We start from the raw sequence: 27,770 nt of genomic DNA, 5'->3' as shown, positions 1-27,770 counted from the left end.
GTTATAATAGGATTGCTTCCTTTCTGCCCTCCTGAAGGATGTGCAAAAGTTCCTGGATTTTATACTAACAAGATCAATCATAGAAAGATGTCTGTAGACTCAGCAGTCCCACTACTGGGTGTACGTCCAATGGAAATGAAATCAGTGTATCGAAGGGACATCTGCACTCTCATGTTGATTGCAGGACTATTCACAATAGCAAGATATGGAATCAACCTAAGTGTCCATCAGTAGTTGAATGGATACAGAAAATGTGGTCTATCTACACAAAGGAATTCTATTTAGCCTTAAAATGGAAGGAAATCTTGTTATTGACAACATGGATGAGCCTGGAGAACACTATGTTAAGTCAAATAAGCTAGGCATAGAAAGACAAATATGGCCTGACCTCACTTATACACTTACGTGTTACAGAATGATGCTTCTGCCAACCACGAACCCTATCTACAACAGCAGTCCCATAAGATTTTAGTGGAGCTGGGAAATTCCTACCACCTAATGACTTTGTAGCCATCCTAATGTCATAGTGCAGTACATTACTCCAATATTCGTGGTGATGCTGGTATAAGCAAACCTACTGTGCTGCCAGTCGTGTAAAGTAGAGTACATACAATTAGGTGCAGTCCATAATACTTGAAAATAATAATAGGCGGCTATACTATTGGTTTATGTATTTGCTATGGTATATTTTTTATTGTTATTTTAGAAAGTACCTCTTCTAGTTACAAATAAGAAAGTTAACTGTAAAACAGCCTGAGGCAGATCTTTCAGGAGATATTCCAGAATAAGGCAATGTCATCATAGAAGATGACAGCTCCATGCATGTTATTGCCCCAGAAGACCTTCCAGTGGGACAAGAAGTGAAAGTAGAAGACAGTGATATTGTTGATCCTGACCCTGTGTAGGCCTAAGTGTCTTAGTTTTTAACAAAAAAGTTTTAAAGAAATTTAAAAATAGAAAAAAGCTTATAGAATAAGTATATAAGATATATAAGTATATAAGAAAACAATATTTTGTATAGCTATACATTGTGTTGTAAACTAAGTGTTACTATAGGAGTCAAAAAGTTAAAATAGTTAAAAGGTTTATAAAGTAGAAAAGTTATGGTAAGTTAAAGTTAATTTATTTTTGAAGAAAAAAATTTAAAAAAAATTTTAGTGTAACCTATATGTACAATGTTCATAGCCTCTATAGTAGTGTACATTAATGACCTGAGCCTTCACAGTTACTCACCACTCACCCACTAACTCACCCAGAGAAACTTACCGTTCTGCAAGTAAGTGTACTATACAGTTGTATAATTTTTAATATTTCATAGCATATTTTTACCATACCTTTTCTATGTCTAGCTTTGTTCAGATACACAAATACCATTGGGTTACAATTGCCTGCAATAGTCAGTACAGTAACATGCTATATAGGTTTGTAGCCTAAGAACAATATGCTATACCATATAGCCTAGGTGTGCAGTTGGCTGTTCCATCTAGGTCTGTGTAAGTACCCTCTATGATGTTCTCACAATGACACAATCATTTAACAACACATTGCTCAGAACATATCCCCATCATTAAGCAATGCGTGACTGCATGTGGAATCCAAAAAAGTTGAACTCGTAGAAGCAGAGAGAAGAAGGGTGAGATGCCATGGGCCAGAGTGAGAGTGGGGGCTGGGGAGATGGTGGTCCAAGGAATCAAAATTTCAGTTAGAAAGAATTACTAGTTCAGGGGATCCATTCTACAACATTGTTACTATAGCTGATAACAATGCATTGAATACTTGAAGAATGCTAAGAAAGATTTTAAATGTTCTCATCACAAAAAATTGATAGTGGATCAATTAATTAGCTTGATTTAACCATTCCACAATGTATACATGTCAAAATATCATGTTGTACATCATAAATATAAAACATTGTATTTGTCACCATCATCATCATCATCATAAAAACTTCTGTAGGTACTCAATAACATTAACTCCAAGCCACTTTGGGCCTCAGGCATGATGATTTGTTTTCCGAGGTTGAGAGACCCCATGCCTATGGCCAAGCCTTCCTGAGGGCCCAGTGTATCAGCGATGGGTCAATCCATGGCTTCTCCTCTCTCTCCCTCCCCATCTTCCCTGGAGGTTTCCTGGCTCAGGCTACTTTACCTATCCCCATTCTCCAAGCCACAGAGAACTTCCCAGCCAACCATTATGTCAGTTCACCTATTTTTTGAAAGAAAATATCTTGGGAGAAAGAAGAGCATAAACTTTCTAGGGCATAAAGTGCTGCTCACCATTGTGTGGGTGTGTGGGTGTGTCTGGGTGTGTGTATAATGAAGGGGGAGGGGCAGGGATAGAAGCAAAACAGAGAAAAATTGCTCTAATTCCTTCTGCTCCTTCTATAATGATAAAATAAAATACAAAGTAATGTACCAATAAATTATCCTTTCAAACAGCCTTATATATGTCATTTATTTTGCCACATCAAGATTTTACTGTTATGTTCAGTTTTGTGTCTCACTGTTTTCAATTAATAATATATCATTAACAATTTATCATGTCAGTAAATAGCATTTGAAATAATATTTAATGACCTTGTAGTATTCTGTCATTGGAGGAATCATAATTTATGCAAATCTTCTCCTTTGTTAGAAACTTAGCTTGGTTAATGCTATTTTAAATTATGCTTCAATCAACATCCTTATACTTGGATCTCTTGATGTCTCCTTCTGACGATAATATTACTATTGCAAAGTATGGAAACTCAAAGAGTCTGAACTACTTTTATCATAGTGTTCGTCTCATCTTACTCTTGCATCTTGTGACATGAATATAATAAATTGTTATTTGTTTTTACTAATATTTTAGATAGAAAGGTGCACTGCATTGTTTAATTTGTACTTCTTTGCTTATCAGCTAAGTCAGACACTTTTAATATTTCTTGATTGATCATCACGTCTACTTCTATTTTGTGACATGGTTGCCTATGTCCTTTGCGCAGATGTGTTAGTATCGTATAACTTTATCCTTACAATAACCTTATAAGAGAGATATTATTAAAAATCCAGTAGAGGTGATGAAGTTGAAGCTCAGAAAAGGTCTGAGGTATCACAACAATATAAAGACAAGGTAGAATTTTAAGCTCAGGTTGGTCTGATTCCAAAACCTGTGTTACCTTCATGCAATACTGCCTTTGAACCAGCCCAGCTCTACCTTAATGGAAGATACATGTTGATTTTTGTCCTTTAAAGGTCAAAATTTCTGCATCAAGCCAAGTAAAACTTCTGATTATTATACTGGGGCAGATAATTTTAATGGCTGAATCAAAACTTGACTTTGCAACTTAAAGTGACAGAACTTCCTATTAACTAGAAATAGACAGAAAAGCCACAAAACTTCATCCGACAGATTAAATTCTCATCCAATAGAAGAGAATGAACGAACAGATTCAAAGGGCCAATGGAAGACAACGTAAAGTAGCTTTTATGATTTACCTCAAAGAATCCTGCTTGTTTAAAGTCCTAGCTGTCTTACGTTGAACTCTTCAATGGCCCCCCCAAGAAGACCTGCAGTGAGGGACAGGCAATCTCCTTCCCCTTCTGGGAGTGACAACACATTCATGTTCTGTTTTTCCCCCAGAGAGATGTTTCTCACTAATTCCTCTTTCCCATAATTTTGACTCTTGTGGACCTTTTATATTCTCCTTGTGGCTGAGCATTTTTGGAGTCAAGAAACTGATTCTTATTTTCCTTGGATCATCTGCATCTGGGTCAGGCACTTCACTGTGGAATTTCATTATCATTAAGACTATGTGCCTCAAAGAAAATTTTCAATTTAGCATAATGGTTCAGTTAATATGAAACGCCATTTCTTCCACCCAAATATTGGCTGCAGGAAGACGGGTTCTAGTAACCATTAGGTTTTTGTCCCTCAGCTCACACCACACAGTACTGGGAGAAATGTGTACCCCAGATGAGAAGCAGTCACAGCCAGGAACCACAATAACTGGGAAATATGGTGATGGCTTGTGGATGAAATGTGGGCAGACAGCTAATAATGGGACAGTGGCTTAGAGTCCAAGGTGATAACATACGAGCAGGGGTGGGATGAGTTTCTGTGGCATCTGTTCCCACAAGGACTTGACTTCTATTCTGATTGAGCTGAGGAGACACTGGAGCATTTTGTATTGAGAAATGACATGATTTGAATTATGTTTTTGAAGGACCACCCTGACGTCAGTGTTGAAGATGTATCATGGGCGTTGGGGTGAGGAGGGGTAGGAAAAAGGAAAAAAGGTGGGGCCTTTATTAGAGATGATGGGACATGGACTAGGATGGTTCAGGTGGAGGTGGTGAGATGGATTCAGGCTCAGGAGTTTCAAAGGTGGGGCTAACAGGAGCTGCTGAGAGTTGATTAAACTGATGTCAGGGAGGACCAATGGTTAGTGCAAAAACAAGCACCTACAAGTAGCAAGTGTTGAAAGGAGATGAAGGCTATAGGTTCTGTGTGGGGTGAGTTATATATATACACACACACACACACATATATATACACACACATACACACACACATATACATACATATATATTTTTTTTTTGAGGAAGAGCCTCAGTTTGTCACCCAGGCTGGGGTGCAGTGACATGATCTTGGTTCACTGCAACCTCCACCTCCCAGGTTCAAGCAATTCTCCTGCCTCAGCCTCCCAAGTAGCTAGGATTACAGGTGCATGCCACCATGCTGGGCTAATTTTTGTCTTTTTAATAGAGACAGGGTTTCACCATGCTGGCAAGGCTGGTCTTGAACTCCTGACCTCAAGTGATCTGCCTGCTTCAGCCTCCCAAAGTGCTTGGATTACAGGCATGAGCCACCGTACCAGGCCAAGTTCTGTTTTATTTGGAGTGCTCTGGGTCTGAGCAAAGGTAGTCTGATTCTAGTGCCTACACTGCTATTATTTTACAAACTTTTAAAAGTATAATTGATACTTAAAAAACCTGCACAATCTGATAAGTATGACTGGAGTTTTAAAATATACACTTGTAAAACCATCACCGCAATCATGATAATGCACCTTTGCATTACCCACAAAAATTTTCTCCTGCCTCATATAATTTCTCCCTCCACCTAATCTTAAGACAACCTCTGATCTGCTTTCTGTCACTGTAGATTACTTTACATTTCCTAGAATTTTATATCAATGGAATCAAACCTGTATTACACTCTTTTTTGTGGAGCTTATTTCACTCAGCATATTGATTTTGAGACACATGCATGTTGTGTATATTGGTGGTTAATTTTTGCATATGATGTGAGGTAAGGGTTAAGGTTAATCTTTATTTTATTTTCTTACATAATTATTTAATTGTTCCAGCACCAATCATTGAAAATATCCTTTGTACCTTGGATCCTTTGCCAAAAATCAATTGCCCTTCAGTATGTGTATCTATTCTTGGACTTTCTATTCTGTTCCATTGACCATTGACTGGCGGAAAGATTGTCTGTCGTCCCAGCAGTGCCACACTATCTTAGTAACTGTAGCATTATAGTTAATTTTGAAATCAATAGGAGGAAGTTCTCTACTTTGTTCCGTTTTTGAAACTTTATTTTCACCTTTCTAGGTTCTTCACATTTTCACAGGTGTGGGACTAGGGTGAGACAAGTGAGGCATCTAGGACACAAAATTTAAGAGGAATTCACTCTGAAGTTTGTGATAGTGCCTTACCCTAGTTGAGGCCCTGCATTTCCATATGCATTTTAGAATTAACTTGTCAATTTCTAGAAAAATCCTACTAGGGTTTTAATTTCAATTGTGTTGAATTGGCATCTTAACAATATTGTCTTCTAATTCATGAACAAAGCATATCTTTTCATTTATTTAGGTCTTTGTTAATTATTTTTAGCAATGTTTTGCACTGTTAAGTGTATAGGTCTTGTTGTTAAATTAATCTCCAAGTATCTAATAAGTTTCATATAATTGTAAATGGTGTTTCTTTTTTCATTTAAATTTTCAATTGTTTGTTACTAGCATGTAGAAATACAACTGGTTTCTGGATATTGACCTTGTGTTCTAATCTTGCTGAAGTCAGTTCTTAGTTCTAGTAGCTTTTTGTTTCAGATTTCCTGGGATTTTTCTATATGGACTGTCATGCCATCCATGAATATAGTGAACTATCCTTATTGCTTTCCAATCTGGATCTCTCTCCCTTATTTTTCTATCCCTGGTGCCCTGACTAGAACCCCCAGCACAATGTTGAGTAGAAGTAATAGTAGCAGATATCTATGCCCTTTTCCTGTTCTTAGGGGAAAGAATTCAGCCTTTTATCATTAATGATGATGTTAGATGTAGGTTGATTGTTGGTATTCTTTATCATGTTGAAGAAGTTTTCTTTTATTCCTAGCTTGCTGAGAGTTTTTAACATAATTGAATCTTGAATTTTGTCGAATACTTTTTGTGCATCTATTGAGATAATCAGATTTTGTCTTTTTTATTTTGTTAGGGTGGAGAACTAAACTGATTCATTTTCAAGTGTAAAACCAACCTGCAGTCCTGGGATGAATATTTTTGTCTTTTTTAAAGAAAATGTTAGATTTGAAATTAAAATATTTTAGCTAAAGTATTGCTAAGATATTTTAAAGAAATTTTAAATCTATGAATTTTGTATCTATGCCCAGAGATACAAAAATTGACTTTAGTTTCTTATCTTGTAAACCCTTTGTCTGGTTTTGTTATCAGGGTAGTGATGACCTCCTGACATGAGTTGCAATATTTCCTCCTCTTCAATTTTCTGAAAGTGTTTGTATAAAATTGATACTCTTTCTTCCATAAATGCATGTAGAATTCACCAATGATGTTATCTGGGTCTGAAAAGCTTCCTCTGAATACCCTTCATGGACAGATTTTAAGAACACATTCTGTTTCTTTAGTAGATCTAGGAGTTTAGGTTATCATTTTAGTGTGTGAATAATTTTTTTTTAATTTTTATTTTTCTAAAAACATCTTCGCTTTGGTTTTGCAGGTATAAAAATGTAGGGAAAACATAGGTTTTTTTTTTTTCTTTTCATACTTAAAAGATGTATCATGGACTTCAGGCTTGCCTTGATGAGGACTCAGCTCTTAATCTTATTTTTATTTCTCCCTGCATATCAGATCTTCTTCTTCTAGCTGCTTTTAGGAATTTTTCTTTGCCTGTCTTTGTTTATGTGGTTAATTAAGTGTGCTCTTCATCAAATTTGGAAACTTTTTGGCAATTATTTTCTCAAATACTTTTTTCTGTATTTCCTCTCTCTTCTCCCTCACGGACTTGAATAACTTGTGTATTAGGCTGCTTGAAATTATTCCATTGTCACTAATGCTCTGTTGATTTTTTTCCAGCTGTTTTTTTTTTTTGTCTCCATGATTCATTTTGGATAGTTTCTGTTGCCATACTTTCAAGTTCATTGATTTTTCTTCTACAGTGTCTAATGTGCTGTTAATTTTATCCAGTGTATTTTTCATCTCAGACATTACATATTTTATTGTTAAATCCAATTTGTACCTTTTATTTTTCTCCCTATCATGCATGTTTTGCTCTGTCTTCTTGAACATATGGTATGTGTTTATAATATTTATAATATCTGTTTTAATGTCCTGTTTTACTAATTACCATCTACCATCTGCATTATTTCTGGGTGTGTTTCTATTGATTGATTTGTATCCTCATTATGGATTGTATTTTCCTGCTTCTTTACGTACCTGGTAATTTTTGATTAGATGCCAGACATTGTGCTTTTACATGGTTGGGTGGTTGATTTATTGTTAGTCCTTTAAAGACTTCCTCCCTCCTTGGGACACGGCTGAATTACTTTGAATATTTTTATTTTTCAAGACTTGCTTTGAAGCTTTGTTATGCAGATCTCTTTAGTCTATTGCTAATTTGGCCTATTTCTAAGGATTGCTGCACCTTTTTCTTTCAGATGGTCCTTTCCCTGGATTCAGGGGTTTAGTTATGTCTGTCTAGTTATGCCTGTTATCCAGTGTCTGAAAACTTGTTGCATATATTTTGTTTGGTTTTAGTTATTTAAGATGACAGGTAAATTCAGCTCCTGTTACTCTACCATGGCCAGCATTTGCACTCTTAATTACCACGCTATATTTCCTTCTGAATGTATGTTTTTTATCTTTACTCTCGGGTCTACAAAATTGGATCTTGTTCAGATGTAAGGATTAGATATGTTGAATACAGGGCTATAAACTCCAGAATCATGACACTTAAGGGCTCTGGGCCATGTAATTTTATTTCTAAATCATCTTTGGAAAGTTTTTTGGGGTAATTTTTTAGAATTTCAAATTATATATGTAATTAAAATTATAATTCTCTGTCAGCTCCTCAGGGTTTAAAAAAAAAAAAACAACCATGAGGTATTAATGTGAAACATAAGGTCTCATTTTCCCAGTTGTGGGGGTAGTTGTACACAAATAGAAGCAGATTTAAATATTCCCTTGAGATAAACAAATAGGTATTGCAAACAAAATAATTAAAGTGGTTTGTAACAGGCAAGCAAATGAGGACTGTGAAGGATCAGCTGCTATTATATTTATTTTTCTGTTTGAATATCTGCCTGGGGAGTAAACTGTGAATTAAAGGGCTCAGTCAGCTTTTAATAATTTAACAACAGAATGAAAAGAATTGGCTTTGTGTTATGGAGCTAGTTACCCAGGTCACAGTTTAAAATATTAAAAATTTTGAGGTTCACTTCGTGTGTGTGTGTGTGTAATTCTAAATACCTCATTTTCTCCCTTCTTCCTTTTTCTTTCTCTCTTCTTCTTCTCTCCCTTGCTCCTTTGCTCTTTCCTCCTTCCCTTTCCTTCTTCCTTCACGAGTACTTACCAGGCCTGGTGCTTAGAGCTAGGAAGACAGCACAACAGGAGATATTTACCTCACCCTGTAAGAGCTGGTTCTGGTTCTAACTCCAGCATACATAGAGCAATGGATCATCACTTGCAATTTCCTTTTGGTTTTGGAGGCACAGTGATAATTTACAGTAGTCTTGAACTAAATGAAAATTGTGGCTATATACAGTGAATGACCAAAAGATCCTTATGAAGTTTAGATCTGAGTTAATGGAGTTTCTTTATGCATTTCTTAACACCCATGTTCTTTTTTTAAATTGACACAATAATTGTACATATTTATGAGGGTACAATGTGATATTTTCATGCACGTATACATTGTATAATGATCAAATCAGGGTAATTAGCATATCCATCATGTCGTACATTTATAATTTCCTTGTGGTAAGAACATTCAGAAACCTCTCTTCTAGCTATCATGAAATATACAATATATTATTGTTAACTATAGTTTGCCTGATGGGCAATAGATTCCCAGAATTTATTTCTCCTAACATCAGTAATCATCAGAGAATTGCAAATCAAAACCACAATGACTCACTAGGTAGAAGGAATAAGTTCTAGTGTCCTGCAGCACTGTAGGATGACTATAGCTAACCACAATATACTATATAGTTTCAGATAGCTAAGAGGAAGATATTGAACATTCCCAAGACAAATAAATGATAAACTTTGAGGTGATGGCTATCCTAATCACCCAGATCTGATCACTATGCATTGTATGAATTGAAGCATCATTATATACCCCTGAATATGTACATTATGTGTCAATTTAAAAAATAGAACACAATGAGATGCCACCTCACTCTTTATCAAAATGACTATTATAAAAATGATAAAAGATAAAAAGTATGGATGAGGGTGTGGAGAAAAGGGAATCTTAACACACTGTTGGTGAAAATGTAAATTAGTATAATCATGGAAAACAGTATAGAGGTTTCTCAAAAAATTAAAATACAACTACCAAATGAACCAGCAATCCCACTTCTGGGTATCTATCCAAAAGAAAAGAAATCAACATCTTCAAAGATACCTGAACTCTCATGTTTATTGCAGCACTATTGACAATAGCCAAGCTATGAAAACAACCTAAGTGTCCCTCAACAGATGAATGGATAAAGAAATTGTGATATATATCCAAAAGAGAATACTATTCAGCCATAAGAAAGAGTGAAATTTTGTCATTTGAGACAATATTTATGAACCTGGGAGACATTATGTTAAGTAAAATTAGCCAGGCACAGAGAGACCATTAATACATGATCTCACTCAAGTGGAATCTAAAAAATATTGATCTCATAGAAGGAGAGAGTAGAACAGTGGTTACCAGAATCTTGGGAGGAGAGGGTAAGGGGAGATTGGAGAGAAGTTGGTGAATAGTTACGAAGTTGAAACTCCTTTTCTGGGCCTATTTTCACATTGCTTTGTTGGGTGCAAGAGATCGCAAAAAGGGGCACGTCTCTGCCTGTGATTGCTGAAGCCCATTACCTGGAAAACTTCCCACTTAGCCTCTGCCTTGAGTTGTTGAACCGCAGAGACTCTAGATTTGCCATCCCTCCAAATGCCAGACAAAGCTGTTTTAGCTTGTCCCAACTGTTGTTTCAGTGCTTTTAAAATCCAGGTTTAGACCTGTAGAAGTTTACATTTCAGATGCAACTTGGAGCATATTTCAGGAATATCACATCTGAAAAGGTCAGAGTAAGGTTAGCAATTGATAAACCACTTTTGGGAATTGCTTTGACCTACCCTGAATGTTCTGAGTCCATTGGAATTAAAGGAAATTGAATGAGTAGGGATGGGTGAAATGGGGTTTTGAGAATTTAGAATTTGCTAGGTAGAATTTTCTATGGCAGAAGCAGTAAGCTCCGAGAAGATGAGGGGAAAAGAGGGTGAAATAAAAAGAGAGGGAGGAAGAGTGAGAGACAAAGGAAACAGTAAAAACAAAAGGAAAGCAGAAAGTAAAAGTAGGTGACAAGAAAAAAGAGATGAGGAGAGAACTGAGGAGAAGGTGGATAAATCTCACAGACAGCCCACCTAAACACGTCTATCACCTATAAATAACCAACCAGCCAGAGGAGCTCCAGTCACTCTCCTCAGTGTGGGTCCCTAGTCTCATCGGCAGGGAGATGTCCACCTTGTGCTCATGGTTAAATATGATTGAACAAAATAGAGTAAAATGTGAAGAAATACAAATTGGTCAATAAAATGGTGTAAGCTTCTCGAAGTGTAAAGTTCTTGGGACTTTGGACTTCTCTGGCTGGTATAGCAGGTTCTTCTAGTAAACCAGTAGACCTGGGAAGGGTTTGCCAGAACTGAGCAGTGAGCCTGTTCCTCCATGTGCTAGTCTTTAGGGAGAGGAGACTGCTGCAGATTGCTGGCTGTGCTGACTGGGCCCACTCATGGGAATGGGCTGTGATGGAGGAGGTGGATGGGAGGCAGCTCTGCTAGCTGAACGCTAGACAGCCAGAGTATGAGGGCAGGCAGTGTGCTGACTCTATGGTGAGCAGAAGCTATTGTGCCATTAATACAAACAAAGGAAGCTGCACTGCTTTTCAAACAATGGCCCATTTTATTTAATAACAGAACTGTTGAGTCCTATTTTGATGTCCTGGCAAGGGGCAAGGGTACCTAAGATTTCTTGGAGGTGAGGAACAGGAAAGGGCTAATTGAAAATTGAGATGGTATGCTATGGGCTTCCTTCAGGGTATAGAAGAGGTTTTAGGAGGAATGGGATGATGGGAAGGGCAGAAAAAGGGCTGCTCTGGCTTGCATGGAGGCCAGGTAGAGGCAGGTCTTTGATGGGTATTAACGATTACAGAAAGAAGTTTAGTTTTTGAGTTAGATGGATAAGGAGGACTCACTGCAAAACTTTGGGCTAGATGCATTGTATCCTATTGAATTAAAGCCACTGAACTTTGTTAAAACCCTAGGAAGTACTATTATTCCATTTATAAATGATGCTCAAAGAAATTAAGTGTCTTGTCCAAGTTACACCACCAGGAAGAGGAGAAGCCAGGGTTGGAATTCAAATCCATCTGATTTCAGACCCTACACTCATCACTTCACTACATAATATCTTAGACCAGGGCTTCTCAAACATTAACGTGCCCATAAGTCACCTGGGGATCTTGTTAAAATGCAGATTCTGATGAGGTAGGTCTGGGGTAGGTCCTGAGACTTTGCATTTCTGACAAGCTCCCAGATGATGCCATTACTGTTGGACCATGGATCTCACTTTAAGAAACAAAAGAATGCTTTTTGGCAAGTTTCTGTGGCCTATGCAAAGCAGGGAGACTCATGCATACCCCATAAGTTTTTAGGGGACAGCTAATGAGATGATGTGCCTCTGGTCAGAATGACTACTCAGAAGATGCCCCTTCTTCCACTGTCCACTGTCCTGGAGATGTAACCAGTGCCAAGCTTTGGCAGTGTCTCCCACCCTCTCTTCCTACCCAGGATGTCCTGATCTCCATGGAGACTTGGTCTGCCTTGCCCTAGGTGGTCTATAGGGATCTGAATGCAACACACATTCTGTAAACCCTGCTGACTTCAGCAGGAGTTATTCTTTCATCACGACTTTATTGAATTCTTTTATTTTCTCAACTTTTCTTAAGCTGGCCTTGTCTGAAGTTTCTCTACGGTCATCAACTTAGATTACAGGCACCGTGGTTTGGAGGAGGAAAATAAACTTTATTATTTCTCCAGAGAGGGAGTAATGCTGGTATCACACAGATGTTTGATAGATCTAGGTCTTCCTAAGGAATAAAAGGAAATGACTAATAATGTAATTGCATAGCCCTATGTAAGTTTAGAGATTTATATAAATGTTTAATAATATTTTTCTCTGATATCAGAACTTTCCAAAATTTTACTGAAGTTTTGCAGATCAGACAAAAACTTGTTTGTGCATAAGTTTTGCACCTGGTTTGCCAAAATATATATTTAGAAAAAAAGAGATCCTTACTATTTTAATTGTTGCTTTGAAAATTTCTCTTCATTATAAAAATTTATCCTCTTTGCTCCTCAACCTGACTTGAAGTGAGACCTTTGCAGTTACTCTTTCTCTGTTTTCAATAAAATATTTCTAAGATGCTTAAAAGATACAGAGAGTAATATAACAAACACCCACATGTCCATCATTGAAATTTTGCCATATTTGAGATCTCATATTTGGAGAAATTGGCTGTTTTGGATACAGTGAAAGTCTGCCCTGTACCCCATTTCAAGTCCCATTAAAGTGTGAATCAGTAAGGTTGTTTTGACTACAGTAATAGAAAAATATGCATCAAATTTCCTTGAACGGTCTAAAAATTTATTACTTCACTTTACATATGGTTCAGAGACAGGTCATAAGATTTCAAGGTAGGACAATTCAGAGGCTAAGTGGCATCTTCAGGCTGCCTGATCTTTGCAGTGTGATGGGCCAACCCTCAAGTGGACTCTGCTCAGGACTCAAACATCCAGAGGCAGAAAGGCGCTGTCTCTTCTAGGTCCTCTTCTTAGGATTCAAAAAACCATATCAAAATCCAGCATGGAGAACCCCCTCACATCCCAACAACCAGAAATGGGGCCATGACTGTTAAAACTGGGACAACCCAGGTGGTCTGGGACCAAGCAGGACAGAGCTCTGGTTCTGGGTATCCTGGAGGGGAGGGCACCCTGGGGTTGCCCTAACATGGAGGAAGTAGGCAAGAGTCTCAGGCAGGCCCCAAATCTGCTGGTTAGCTCCCTGTTTTCCCCCAGGGACAACTACTGTCCTGAAGCTGGGTGTGTCATCATCTAAGTTTTTATTATACTATACATATATCTTTACTATAAATGTATTTATATATCACTTGATAACTTATTCCTCTTTTCCTTTCTTTTCTGCTTTCCTTAACTCTGTCATCCACATCTGTGCAGGTGACGAAGTAACACTGCAGATGTATTCAGTCATCTTTCTAGCTGGATGGTAGTACGTCGTATTGATTCCATTACTTCCTTTATTCTTTCTTTTTCTGTTATTACATCAGAGGCCTGAATGAATGTGAGGAAGAAATAGCTGAATCTGACAGTTAGTGAAACTCTTGTGTCTCCAAATTATCCCATTGATATTATCATCATTTTTATTCTTCTCATAATTAGCAACAAAGAGCACTTGAGGAACCATTACTAGCCTCCGTATCAGTAATTCATCACCTTTTTGTTTTGATTAAAGGCTTCTTTGAAAATCCAATATAGTCTATGGGCTTTCTCCACAGGAAAATGCACATATACTTGTATACTTTACACTTTTTGGAATGGCAAGTCCTCCTGAAGCCAGCTGTATAGCCTGGCTGAATACACATGTTCCTCTGAACAGGGGAAATCACATCTTACCCCCTTCCTTAGTGCATACTATAAAAAGGACAGTTTTGCTTCAAATCAGTGAATTAAGCATGTGCCTTTTGGGAGAATGTGAGGATTGGCTTTTCTTTAGATTTCTAACTTTTCTTTGGTCTTAACGCTTTGCAAGTGAAGTAGAGATTTGCAGAGGTTTCTTAATAATTTATTTGACTCAAAATGCAGATTTTCTAAGATTCAGTGTATTCTCAGTAGAGAATTAGAGACAGCGATTATTTTTATTATGTAGTGCATGAAGCAATTTCTCACATTTTAGTGTATTCACAGAAATCTTTTATTAAGTATGGTATAAAGCAATAAAAGAGTCTTTTTTCAGTTTCTGATGACTGGCAAAAAGGATATGATGTTAACTTGAAACTGCATCCCTCATTTCTTCTCTACTTGTTTTTGTTATCACAGTATTCTGGTTATTAAATTGCAAATACTTCTCCCATTGAAAATGGAACTGCTCCATCAGTATTTTGCCATCAATCAATTCCAATTTCATCATCAGTTAATGCTCCAAATTCTAAATTTTACCTAGTTCTAAAAATGACCATTTGCAGCCACCTTAGCTTAAGTTACCATCATCTCTCACAGGGCTAATCTCTTGAATGAGCAGTACTGATGAAATAGGATTTATGGGGGGAAACTGTTAGATTGTAGGAGAGGAAGTAACAGAAATTTAGGGATATCTTTCTGGAGCAACATACAAATTAAGGTGGAATCTTCAGAATATTTACATTCTTTCAGTCACGACAGTGAGATTATTCAAGAATACAATTCGGATTTGGCCAAATGGAGGAGAGTGCACATGCCTCTCTTGGGCCCCTCAGAAATAGCCCTCTTTTGTCCTGACTGTTAGAAGGAAAACTATCAAACAGGAAGGACACCTACACCAAAACCCCATCAGTACATCACCATCATCAAAGACCAGAGGCAGATAAAACCACAAAGATGGGGAAAAAGCAGGGCAGAAAAGCTGGAAATTCAAAAAATAAGAGCGCATCTCCCCCGGCAAAGGAGCGCAGCTCGTCGCCAGCAACGGATCAAAGCTGGACGGAGAATGACTTTGACGAGATGAGAGAAGAAGGCTTCAGTCCATCAAATTTCTCAGAGCTAAAGGAGGAATTACGTACCCAGCGCAAAGAAACTAAAAATCTTGAAAAAAAAGTGGAAGAATTGATGGCTAGAGTAATTAATGCAGAGAAGGTCCTAAACGAAATGAAAGAGATGAAAACCATGACACGAGAGATACGTGACAAATGCACAAGCTTCAGTAACCGACTCGATCAACTGGAAGAAAGAGTATCAGCGATTGAGGATCAAATGAATGAAATGAAGCGAGAAGAGAAACCAAAAGAAAAAAGAAGAAAAAGAAATGAACAAAGCCTGCAAGAAGTATGGGATTATGTAAAAAGACCAAATCTACGTCTGATTGGGGTGCCTGAAAGTGAGGGGGAAAATGGAACCAAGTTGGAAAACACTCTTCAGGATATCATCCAGGAGAACTTCCCCAACCTAGTAGGGCAGGCCAACATTCAAATCCAGGAAATACAGAGAACGCCACAAAGATACTCCTCGAGAAGAGCAACTCCAAGACACATAATTGCCAGATTCACCAAAGTTGAAATGAAGGAAAAAATCTTAAGGGCAGCCAGAGAGAAAGGTCGGGTTACCCACAAAGGGAAGCCCATCAGACTAACAGCAGATCTCTCGGCAGAAACTCTCCAAGCCAGAAGAGAGTGGGGGCCAATATTCAACATTCTTAAAGAAAAGAATTTTAAACCCAGAATTTCATATCCAGCCAAACTAAGTTTCATAAGTGAAGGAGAAATAAAATCCTTTACAGATAAGCAAATGCTTAGAGATTTTGTCACCACTAGGCCTGCCTTACAAGAGATCCTGAAGGAAGCACTAAACATGGAAAGGAACAACCGGTACCAGCCATTGCAAAAACAAGCCAAAATGTAAAGACCATTGAGGCTAGGAAGAAACTGCATCAACTAATGAGCAAAATAACCAGTTAATATCATAATGGCAGGATCAAGTTCACACATAACAATATTAACCTTAAATGTAAATGGACTAAATGCTCCAATTAAAAGACACAGACTGGCAAACTGGATAAAGAGTCAAGACCCATCAGTCTGCTGTATTCAGGAGACCCATCTCACACGCAGAGACATACATAGGCTCAAAATAAAGGGATGGAGGAAGATTTACCAAGCAAACGGAGAACAAAAAAAAGCAGGGGTTGCAATACTAGTCTCTGATAAAACAGACTTTAAACCATCAAAGATCAAAAGAGACAAAGAAGGCCATTACATAATGGTAAAGGGATCAATTCAACAGGAAGAGCTAACTATCCTAAATATATATGCACCCAATACAGGAGCACCCAGATTCATAAAGCAAGTCCTTAGAGACTTACAAAGAGACTTAGACTCCCATACAATAATAATGGGAGACTTCAACAACCCACTGTCAACATTAGACAGATCAACGAGACAGAAAGTCAACAAGGATATCCAGGAATTGAACTCACCTCTGCAGCAAGCAGACCTAATAGACATCTATAGAACTCTCCACCCCAAATCAACAGAATATACATTCTTCTCAGCACCACATCATACTTACTCCAAAATCGACCACGTAATTGGAAGTAAAGCACTCCTCAGCAAATGTACAAGAACAGAAATTATAACAAACTGTCTCTCAGACCACAGTGCAATCAAACTAGAACTCAGGACTAAGAAACTCACTCAAAACCGCTCAACTACATGGAAACTGAACAACCTGCTCCTGAATGACTACTGGGTACATAACGAAATGAAGGCAGAAATAAAGATGTTCTTTGAAACCAATGAGAACAAAGATACAACATACCAGAATCTCTGGGACACATTTAAAGCAGTGTGTAGAGGGAAATTTATAGCACTAAATGCCCACAAGAGAAAGCAGGAAAGATCTAAAATTGACACTCTAACATCGCAATTAAAAGAACTAGAGAAGCAAGAGCAAACACATTCGAAAGCTAGCAGAAGGCAAGAAATAACTAAGATCAGAGCAGAACTGAAGGAGATAGAGACACAAAAAACCCTCCAAAAAATCAATGAATCCAGGAGTTGGTTTTTTGAAAAGATCAACAAAATTGACAGACCACTAGCCAGACTAATAAAGAAGAAAAGAGAGAAGAATCAAATCGACGCAATTAAAAATGATCAAGGGGATATCACCACCGACCCCACAGAAATACAAACTACCATCAGAGAATACTATAAACACCTCTACGCAAATAAACTGGAAAATCTAGAAGAAATGGATAATTTCCTGGACACTTACACTCTTCCAAGACTAAACCAGGAAGAAGTTGAATCCCTGAATAGACCAATAGCAGGCTCTGAAATTGAGGCAACAATTAATAGCCTACCAACCAAAAAAAGTCCAGGACCAGATGGATTCACAGCTGAATTCTACCAGAGGTACAAAGAGGAGTTGGTACCATTCCTTCTGAAACTATTCCAATCAATAGAAAAAGAGGGAATCCTCCCTAACTCATTTTATGAGGCCAACATCCTGATACCAAAGCCTGGCAGAGACACAACAAAAAAAGAGAATTTTAGACCAATATCCCTGATGAACATCGATGCAAAAATCCTCAATAAAATACTGGCAAACCGGATTCAGCAACACATCAAAAAGCTTATCCACCATGATCAAGTGGGCTTCATCCCTGGGATGCAAGGCTGGTTCAACATTCGCAAATCAATAAACATAATCCAGCATATAAACAGAACCAAAGACAAGAACCACATGATTATCTCAATTGATGCAGAAAAGGCTTTTGACAAAATTCAACAGCCCTTCATGCTAAAAACGCTCAATAAATTCGGTATTGATGGAACGTACCTCAAAATCATAAGAGCTATTTATGACAAACCCACAGCCAATATCATACTGAATGGGCAAAAACTGGAAAAATTCCCTTTGAAAACTGGCACAAGACAGGGATGCCCTCTCTCACCACTCCTATTCAACATAGTGTTGGAAGTTCTGGCTAGGGCAATTAGGCAAGAGAAAGAAATCAAGGGTATTCAGTTAGGAAAAGAAGAAGTCAAATTGTCCCTCTTTGCAGATGACATGATTGTATATTTAGAAAACCCCATTGTCTCAGCCCAAAATCTCCTTAAGCTGATAAGCAACTTCAGCAAAGTCTCAGGATACAAAATTAATGTGCAAAAATCACAAGCATTCTTATACACCAGTAACAGACAAACAGAGAGCCAAATCAGGAATGAACTTCCATTCACAATTGCTTCAAAGAGAATAAAATACCTAGGAATCCAACTTACAAGGGATGTAAAGGACCTCTTCAAGGAGAACTACAAACCACTGCTCAGTGAAATCAAAGAGGACACAAACAAATGGAAGAACATACCATGCTCATGGATAGGAAGAATCAATATTGTGAAAATGGCCATACTGCCCAAGGTAATTTATAGATTCAATGCCATCCCCATCAAGCTACCAATGAGTTTCTTCACAGAATTGGAAAAAACTGCTTTAAAGTTCATATGGAACCAAAAAAGAGCCCGCATCTCCAAGACAATCCTAAGTCAAAAGAACAAAGCTGGAGGCATCACGCTACCTGACTTCAAACTATACTACAAGGCTACAGTAACCAAAACAGCATGGTACTGGTACCAAAACAGAGATATAGACCAATGGAACAGAACAGAGTCCTCAGAAATAATACCACACATCTACAGCCATTTGATCTTTGACAAACCTGAGAGAAACAAGAAATGGGGAAAGGATTCCCTATTTAATAAATGGTGCTGGGAAAATTGGCTAGCCATAAGTAGAAAGCTGAAACTGGATCCTTTCCTTACTCCTTACACGAAAATTAATTCAAGATGGATTAGAGACTTAAATGTTAGACCTAGTACCATAAAAATCCTAGAGGAAAACCTAGGTAGTACCATTCAGGACATAGGCATGGGCAAAGATTTCATGTCTAAAACACCAAAAGCAACGGCAGCAAAAGCCAAAATTGACAAATGGGATCTCATTAAACTAAAGAGCTTCTGCACAGCAAAAGACACTACCATCAGAGTGAACAGGCAACCTACAGAATGGGAGAAAATTTTTGCAATCTACTCATCTGACAAAGGGCTAATATCCAGAACCTACAAAGAACTCAAACAAATTTACAAGAAAAAAACAAACAACCCCATCAAAAAGTGGGCAAAGGACATGAACAGACATTTCTCAAAAGAAGACATTCATACAGCCAACAGACACATGAAAAAATGCTCATCATCACTGGCCATCAGAGAAATGCAAATCAAAACCACAATGAGATACCATCTCACACCAGTTAGAATGGCAATCATTAAAAAGTCAGGTAACAACAGGTGCTGGAGAGGATGTGGAGCAATAGGAACACTTTTACACTGTTGGTGGGATTGTAAACTAGTTCAACCATGATGGAAAACAGTATGGTGATTCCTCAAGGATCTAGAACTAGATGTACCGTATGACCCAGCCATCCCATTACTGGGTATATACCCAAAGGATTATAAATTATGCTGCTATAAAGACACATGCACACGTATGTTTATTGCAGCACTATTCACAATAGCAAAGACTTGGAATCAACCCAAATGTCCATCAGTGACAGATTGGATTAAGAAAATGTGGCACATATACACCATGGAATACTATGCAGCCATAAAAAAGGATGAGTTTGAGTCCTTTGTAGGGACTTGGATGCAGCTGGAATCCATCATTCTTAGCAAACTATCACAAGAACAGAAAACTAAACACCGCATGTTCTCACTCATAGGTGGGAACTGAACAATGGGATCACTCGGACTCAGGAAGGGGAACATCACACACCGGGGCCTATCATGGGGAGGGGGGAGGGGGGAGGGATTGCATTGGGAGTTATACCTGATGTAAATGACGAGTTGATGGGTGCAGCACAGCAACATGGCACAAGTATACATATGTAACAAACCTGCACGTTATGCACATGTACCCTACAACTTAAAGTATAATAATAATAAATAAATTAAAAAAAAAAAAAAAAAAAAAAAAAAAGAAATAGCCCTCTTTCTAATATTAATGACAAGAAACTTAAGAAAAGGCAGTCAAATGAAGCAAATATAAATTATAGCATAATAACTGATGGTTAGTCAGTCACAAAGTCAAAACATATAGGGAGGTATTTGGGAGGCAGATATGTGTCCCAGAAAACGAACAGGGTCATGAGCTAAAGAATTTAAATTCCATACAAAAGGTTTAGTAGTATGTCTTCATAAAAGAATAATTAGCCTGAATGACACTCACAAAAGGAAAAATGACCAAAAAAAGCCAGATATAATACATTTAAAAATACTTAAAATAGAGTCCATCAAGAATAACATCTATGAAGGCCAAATATAAAATGGCAATAGGAACTTTCAGCAATATGTGAGCTTCAAATTTAATTTTTGCGTTGCGTGTATTTGCCCAACTGTGAAAACCCTGAGCTTTTTACTTATGACTGTGCAAGGAATAGGACGTATAAGATAAAGTCTAAGAACGAAACAAATGTGGAGCCTGATAAGAGATTTCTACATAAAGCTGGAAACTTCTATCTTCAGTATAAGGATTAATGAGAAATGAGCACACTCTGCAGAAGGAGATGGCAAGGGAAATTTTCAGTCTTGACTGGAGTTGCATGGAGCAGGGAAGTTTCTTCAGAATTGCTAACTCCCATGCAGGTTTGTGATCCAAGTTTCCACTATTTACGGTGTCTTTAAAAAGCTGAAAGGAAAACTTAATTTGTAGTGGTTATAGATTTGTAGTGGTTATAGATAACTGGTGCTCCTAGTTAGGTGGTTGAAGCAAGCATAAATAGTTTTTGAAGTAATGTGAATCAAAGGCTTCATAAGGAAGTTTTAAGGAAAATGAGATTACATTCATGATGGGAAAAAAACAAGGAAGAAAGAGAGGGTAGGAGAGAGGGAGAGAGGGACAGAAGGGGAGAGAGAGAGACAGAAAGAGAGAAGGAAAAAAAGAAGGAAAGAAAAAAGTCACCATGAGTGAGAACCAGGAAACAATAAGGTGCAGTTTAATCAAACCTGAAATAATTTTATGCATTTAGAATAATCTGACATAGAATATTAAATAAGTGTGCTTAAATATGTTTCAAAAATAGAGACTGGAAAATATGAGCAAGGAATAAAAGGCATTTAAAAAGCAAAATGGAAAAGGAAATGAACAGAACATCTGAAAATTAAGAATCTAACAGTTGAAGTTAAAAATCTTAGAGGAGAGGTTGAACACCAAAGTGGACACATATGCAGAAAGAATTAGTGAACTGGAAAATATGAAGAAATTATTTAGAATGAAGCCTAGAGAAACAAAGAAATAGAAAATATGAAGGAGAAGTTAAGATACATGGAAGGTAGAATGAAAACGTCCTACATGCTTTTGATTGGATTTCTAAAATGAAATATGAGACAATGGAGAAGAAAAAATAATAAATGATGTTATGGCTTCTAATTCTCTAGAATTATTGAAAGAAACCAAACGCCATACTCAGGAATCCCAAGAATCAGAAATAGAATAAAAATTAGAAGTCCATATCTGGGTACAGCATAACATATTACTGTAGAACACCAAAGACAAGCAAAAACCTAAAAAAGCATCCAGACAGAAAAGACATGTCATCTACAAGGCAATGACAGTTAAAATGATTCTTAATATCTGGATGTGGTGGGCCGAATAATGGACTCCAAAGATATCCAAGGCCTAATCCTAGAACTGCGAGTATTACCTTATATGGCAAAGGACATTTTGCAGATATGATGAAGTTAATGATCTTAAGATGGGGCGATTATCTCGGGTTATCTGTATAGGTCTTAAATGCAATTCCAGCATCCTTATAAGAGGAAAGCAAAGGGAGGTTTGACTGTACAAAAGAAGAGGAGGTAATGCAATCATAGAGGCAGAGGTTGGAGTGATGCGGCCGCAAGCCAGGGAATGCTGATGGCCACCAGAAGCTGGAAGAAATGAGCAATATATTTCCCCTAGGGACTCCAAAGGAGGGCATCCTGGCCACCACCGAGATTTCAGCCCAGTGAATGGATTTTGGTCTTTGGTCTCCAGAAATATGACAGAATAAAACTCTGTTATTCTGAGCCACTAAGTTTGTGATAATTTGTTAATGCAGCTGTGGGAAACTTATACACTGGACAGCAGTGGAAGCTAGAAGACAGTGCCGTATTACCTTCCATGTCTAAGACAAAATAGTAGTCAACTTAGAATTATATCTTTCAAGAGTGAGATAAAAATAAAGGCATTTCCCAGTAAATACAAACTGAGTTTATCACCAACAAACCCAAATTAAAGGAAATTCTCAATAATATACTTCAGGAGGAGGAAGATGATCCCAGATGTAAGGTTTGAGGTTTCTAAAAGAATGCCAATAAGCTAATGAATATTGGTTACATAGACAAATATTGGCTGTATCAAACAATAGAAAGAATGTGTAATAGGACAACATGAACAAAGACTGAATTAAAATACTGGAGGTTTTTAACGTGTTAGTTGGGATAATGGTGAGTGGAAGTAAACGTTAAAGAAGAGAGTAAGAATACTTATTAACTTCATTCTTTGTTAGATATGCATATTAAAATATCTAGAATAACCAATAAAAGATAACATAGAGAACATAACTGCCAAGGGAAGGTAAATAAGTAAAGATAGGAAACAAATCATTTTAAGGGGAAACAAGGAAGACAGAGAAAACACCCAAATATATAATGTAAATAATATGATAGAAAACAATCCAAATATATAAATAATCATAATCAGTATAAGTGGATTGAGATTTATACTAAAAATTCAAATATGGATGTAAAATATCTAGTATATTAGGTTTACAGGAATTCCAACTAAAATGTGAGACAGAGAAAGACTGATGGCAAAGAGATGGAAAAAGTTAGAGCAGGCAGATGCTAACCAAATAAAATTTGTGTAGCTATTTTAATATCAGACACAATAGATGATAAGGCAAGATGTATTACTAGAAATAGAATATCTATATGATGGTAACATTTAATTCAGCAAGATGCTATCTTTCTACACTGTGTGTAACTTATGAAAGAACCCATCAGCCAGGCATGGTGGCTCACACCTGTAATCCCAGCACTTTGGGAGGCCAAGGCGGGTGGATCACCTGAGGTCAGGAGTTCAAGACCAGCCTGACCAACATGGTGAAACCCCGTCTCTACTAAAAATACCAAAAAAAAAAAAAAAAAAAAAAAGCCGGGCATGATGGCATGTTACTGTAGTCCGAGCTACTCAGGAGGCTGAGACAGGAGAATTGCTTGACGCTGGAAGGTGGAGGTTGCAGTGAGCCGAGATCGTGCCACTGCACTCCAGCCTGGGAGACAGAATGAGACTCTGTCTCAAAATAAATAAATAAATACATAAAATAAAATAGCCCCAAAATATATTAAAAATAGCCAATATTCAAAGAGAAACACACAGGTTTTTAATGGACCTAAAAATGACCATTGACACCAACAAGTGAACAGCAAATGCACATGAAACGTTCATATAATACAAACTGACCACATGGTAAGCTACAAAACCAGCCTCTCTACAAAGAACCGACGTTAGATGGGTTTGTAGTCTGATTCTAACAAACATTCCAGAATGCGGAGAAGGGATCTGTCATGGGTGACAAAGGCTTTGTATCTAGAATAAAAAAATGCAGTCCCACAGATTAACATGCAATAGAACCAACTCAGTGGAAATTGGACAAAAGCACAAATGCAAGAAAGGCAATACAAATGATTCATAAGTGCATAAGAGATATTCAACCCTATTAAGAACTAGGGAAGTGAAAATAAAATTTAACAATGCTCCAACGCATGCTTACCAGACTGTCAAATATTAGGAAGTCATACAATATCAAGTGTAGGCAAGGATGTAGAGCAACAGAAACTCCCTTTACCACAAATGATTATAAATTTATAAAACCACTTTACAAAAAGGAAAAATGAAAAAATAGCAAAATTTGGAATATAAATAATATGACAGAAATCAATCCAAATATATAAATTTATTTTATACTTTACATATTTGCTGTTACCTAGTAAATTTGAGTATGTTCCTATTTTCTAATCAAGGAATTTTAATTCTCGATATATATCCTAAAGAAATTCTTACTCAAGCACACCAAGACACATGCACAAGACAATGTACATGGAAACTTTGTAATAGCAAACAAACAAAACAATCAAATGGTAATCAACAATAGGGTGAATAAATTGCAGTATAGTCATACAATGTGATTGTGCACAGCTTCGAAAATGAATAAACTAGAGCTTCACCTACCAGCGATGAATCAATCACTAATGCTTAATGTTCGACCAGTGGTTATTAAATGTTGGTGAGTATTGGAATTATCTGGAAAGCTCATGGGGTACCCCTAGATGTTTCTTGTTAAAGTGGGACAGGACTGGAGCTTTGTAATTTTGTTAAGTTCCCCAAGTGATACTGATACACAATGAAGTTTGAGAAACAACGTGTTAGAACACAATTGCGAGAGGCATGCACACTGTTTAGCTTACCCAAAGCTAAACAGAACAAAGGAGACTAAGCTGTATATTATTTGGGTTACACTACACTAATCAGAGCATGACAAAGGCTGCTTCTGTGAGGAGGAAGGAGTAAGCATTTGAGAAGGAGGCATCCAACCAAGATGTGGGTAATATTTTATTTCTTAGCTTGATGAAAGGCACACTGAAATCATTTTATTGTTCATATTTAATGTATGTAATGTTTGTACATAAGATATATTTCACAATATAAACTTAAAAAGTAATAAAATAAAAAAGGCTTACTTTGAGCCTGTGCACTCCAGTGAGCATCTGTGTATGACACGTTACTTTTGTTTGTGCTGCTGATGTACTGACTTCTAATAGTGTTGTATATACATTGTCTTGCTGCTTCTGCTCATTGGCTGCACTACTGGAGGGAATGTTTGCCCAGGACAAAGGGAAAGTTTGTTTTCCAAGAAGCCACTTGGATTGCCCTCTGTATGCTTAAGAAGGTCCCGAGGTCAGGGTGTCTCACAGTAGTACAGAGATTGACCTGATGTGTGCAGCCAGGAAGTACAGTCTGGTGTGTACAGCCTGACATCAGTGAGCAGGGAGTGGTTGCATCCCTACACTCACCCCTGTGGCACTCAAGGGACCCAGGAGGACCAACAGGACAGGAGCAGGGCCTGGCATGAAACTGCTAGAACTGACTGATCACAGAGGTTTGCGACTGAGGCAAGGAGAAAACTGACCTTTTTAATTGCCCCCCAAGGAAGTGGGGAAGCTGCTTCTGTGGCTTCTTAGATTCTGATTGCAGATATCTCTGGATTGTACAGTAAGAATAGTCCCACAAGTGCAAGGAGGTGGGTGGGAGTACATTGGCAGCCAGCATACATGCTCTGACCCAGAGCACATGGATGAGAACTGGGTTAGGGGAAACAGGAAGTTCTGCAAGGTACCTGCAGAGACCCTCACTGTGAGGAAGACATATGGCAGCTAATGGATTGGAAAGGGAGCCTTCAAGAATTCCTGGGTGGGTAGAATGGAAAAGAAACAGTACAGACTAGGGCAGCTGGGGACGGGGGCTGAGCCCACTTGATATTGTGGCTGCCCTTGGCCCATTAGCCAGTCACTCCAGGTGCTGCCCAAGGTTGCCAGGGAAAGTGATGGTTGTGCTTACAGAAAGGGACTGTGCAACTTTGTAAGTCAGCTCCACTACAGATTTCCAAGGTCCTGCTTGGGGTGTGGTGTGGTAGGGAGAGCTCAGTGCTGGCGATTCTCCCTCCAGAAAGTTGAGGAAGCAGGAGAAGTTTAATCAAAGGACTTCTAGGAAAATGGCCTGTTATTCCTACAGTGCCCTCTGCCATCAAGACAATGTGGGAAAAACGAAAGGCATGAGACACATTCAATCCCTCTTGGAGGTGTACTGGCCCTGATTCCCCCTTTTCTGCATAATCTAAATTAGGGTCTTCATGACCTCATGCTTTTTCTAGATAAAAATTCCCTCCCCAAGTCCTTTATATTCCATCTTCAAGGTAAAACTAACTAATCTACTCATTGCTTTTTCTTGTATTCCTACTTCGTGTTAGATTATAATGTGATTTCTCTCATTCTGTATCCTGTGTGCGGGGCAGGGCCTTGGTCACCAAGGCAGTTAAGAGCAGAGCTGAGCATGCACATCCAGGCTCAGCTGTGCCCTCTGCTGCCCTCCCTGAAGCCCAGCTGTGTTCTAGGCCCATTCCATCTGGTAGTCCTGAGTTATGGACATTGTCAATTTCCCCACCTTTGACTGTCTGTTGGTTCCAATCTAATCATCTTTCCTTGAACAGACTTTTGTTTGAAATACAGTTTAGTAGTTTAAGCCCAAATCCAATATGTAATAGCATTTTAGTTCTTTTGAAATCCCTGTAATTCAGTATATTTAGGAACCATTAATTATCCTAAAAGGATACAAACCTTAATTTTTTACTTTCTCCCAGATCCAGCATGCGGTTTCAACTGACCAGGCTTCACACACATATCAGCTTCTTAAGACAGCTCCTGAAATACATTGTTTACCATCTTACCCTTAAAAATATTATGTTCTTGTTTAAATGATTTTGAAACCCTCATTACTAATTCCTAACCTTATTAGCTTCCTTTTTACCATCATATTGTCTCAAAGTTAGAATGTGTCACATGCAAGGAGAAAGATTTAAGACCTATTTCAAAATGTAGCTATTTGTAGATAAAATTTTGTCTTGTAATTTACCACTGGTTTAGTCCCTTCTTAGAAAGAGTGAACCAGAGCCCTCTTCCACCACTGAAATTGTTGGCTTGTACAGGCTGTCCCTGGCTTAGAATGATTTGACTTATAATTTTTTGACTTTACAATGGTGTCAAAGTGATACACATTCAGTGTAATGCCCAGTTTAGTACCCATAAAACCATTCTGTTTTTCACATTCAGTACAGCATTCAAGAAATTCTGTGTGAGATATTCAACACTTTATTATAAAATGGGCTTTCTGTTGGGTGACTTTACCTGACTGTAGGCTAATGCAAGCATTCTGAGCAAGGCTAAGCTGCAATGTTCGTCGGCTAGGGGGATTAAATGCATTTTTGATTTACAATATTTTCAACGTATGATGGATTTGTCAGGATATAAGCCCATCTTAAGTGGAGGAGCATCTATATGTGTTAGTTTCCATTTTTGTTATAATTCCCATGTTGCACCTAGCTACAGAGATGGGTACTCTCTTCTCTGCTCTCTCCTCCAGTTTTGTTCCTCTCTAATCCTTTCTCCCTACTGCAGTCAGAGGTTTTAAAAACTGTAAATCTATGGCTTGTTTGAGGCCAAATCCTTTCTTTCTTTTTTTTTTTTTTTTTTACTTTTACTTGTGAATTTTTTTTTAATTTATTTATTATTATTATACTTTAAGTTGTAGGGTACAT

The 27,770-nt window shown here is 37.8% G+C and overlaps 1 protein-coding gene across 2 annotated transcripts in view; it reads left to right on the top strand.

The window, feature by feature from the left end:
- Positions 1 to 27,770, top strand: part of LOC105495984 (glutamate ionotropic receptor delta type subunit 1) — a 796,883-nt gene that overhangs the window by 473,417 nt on the left and 295,696 nt on the right. The gene's annotated exons all lie outside the window — the stretch shown is intronic.

Source organism: Macaca nemestrina, chromosome 9 (genome assembly GCF_043159975.1).
Source record: "Macaca nemestrina isolate mMacNem1 chromosome 9, mMacNem.hap1, whole genome shotgun sequence".
NCBI classification, from domain to species: domain Eukaryota; kingdom Metazoa; phylum Chordata; class Mammalia; order Primates; family Cercopithecidae; genus Macaca; species Macaca nemestrina.
Note: the sequence above shows the minus strand (reverse complement) of the source record. Positions and strands in the feature narration are given on the sequence as shown.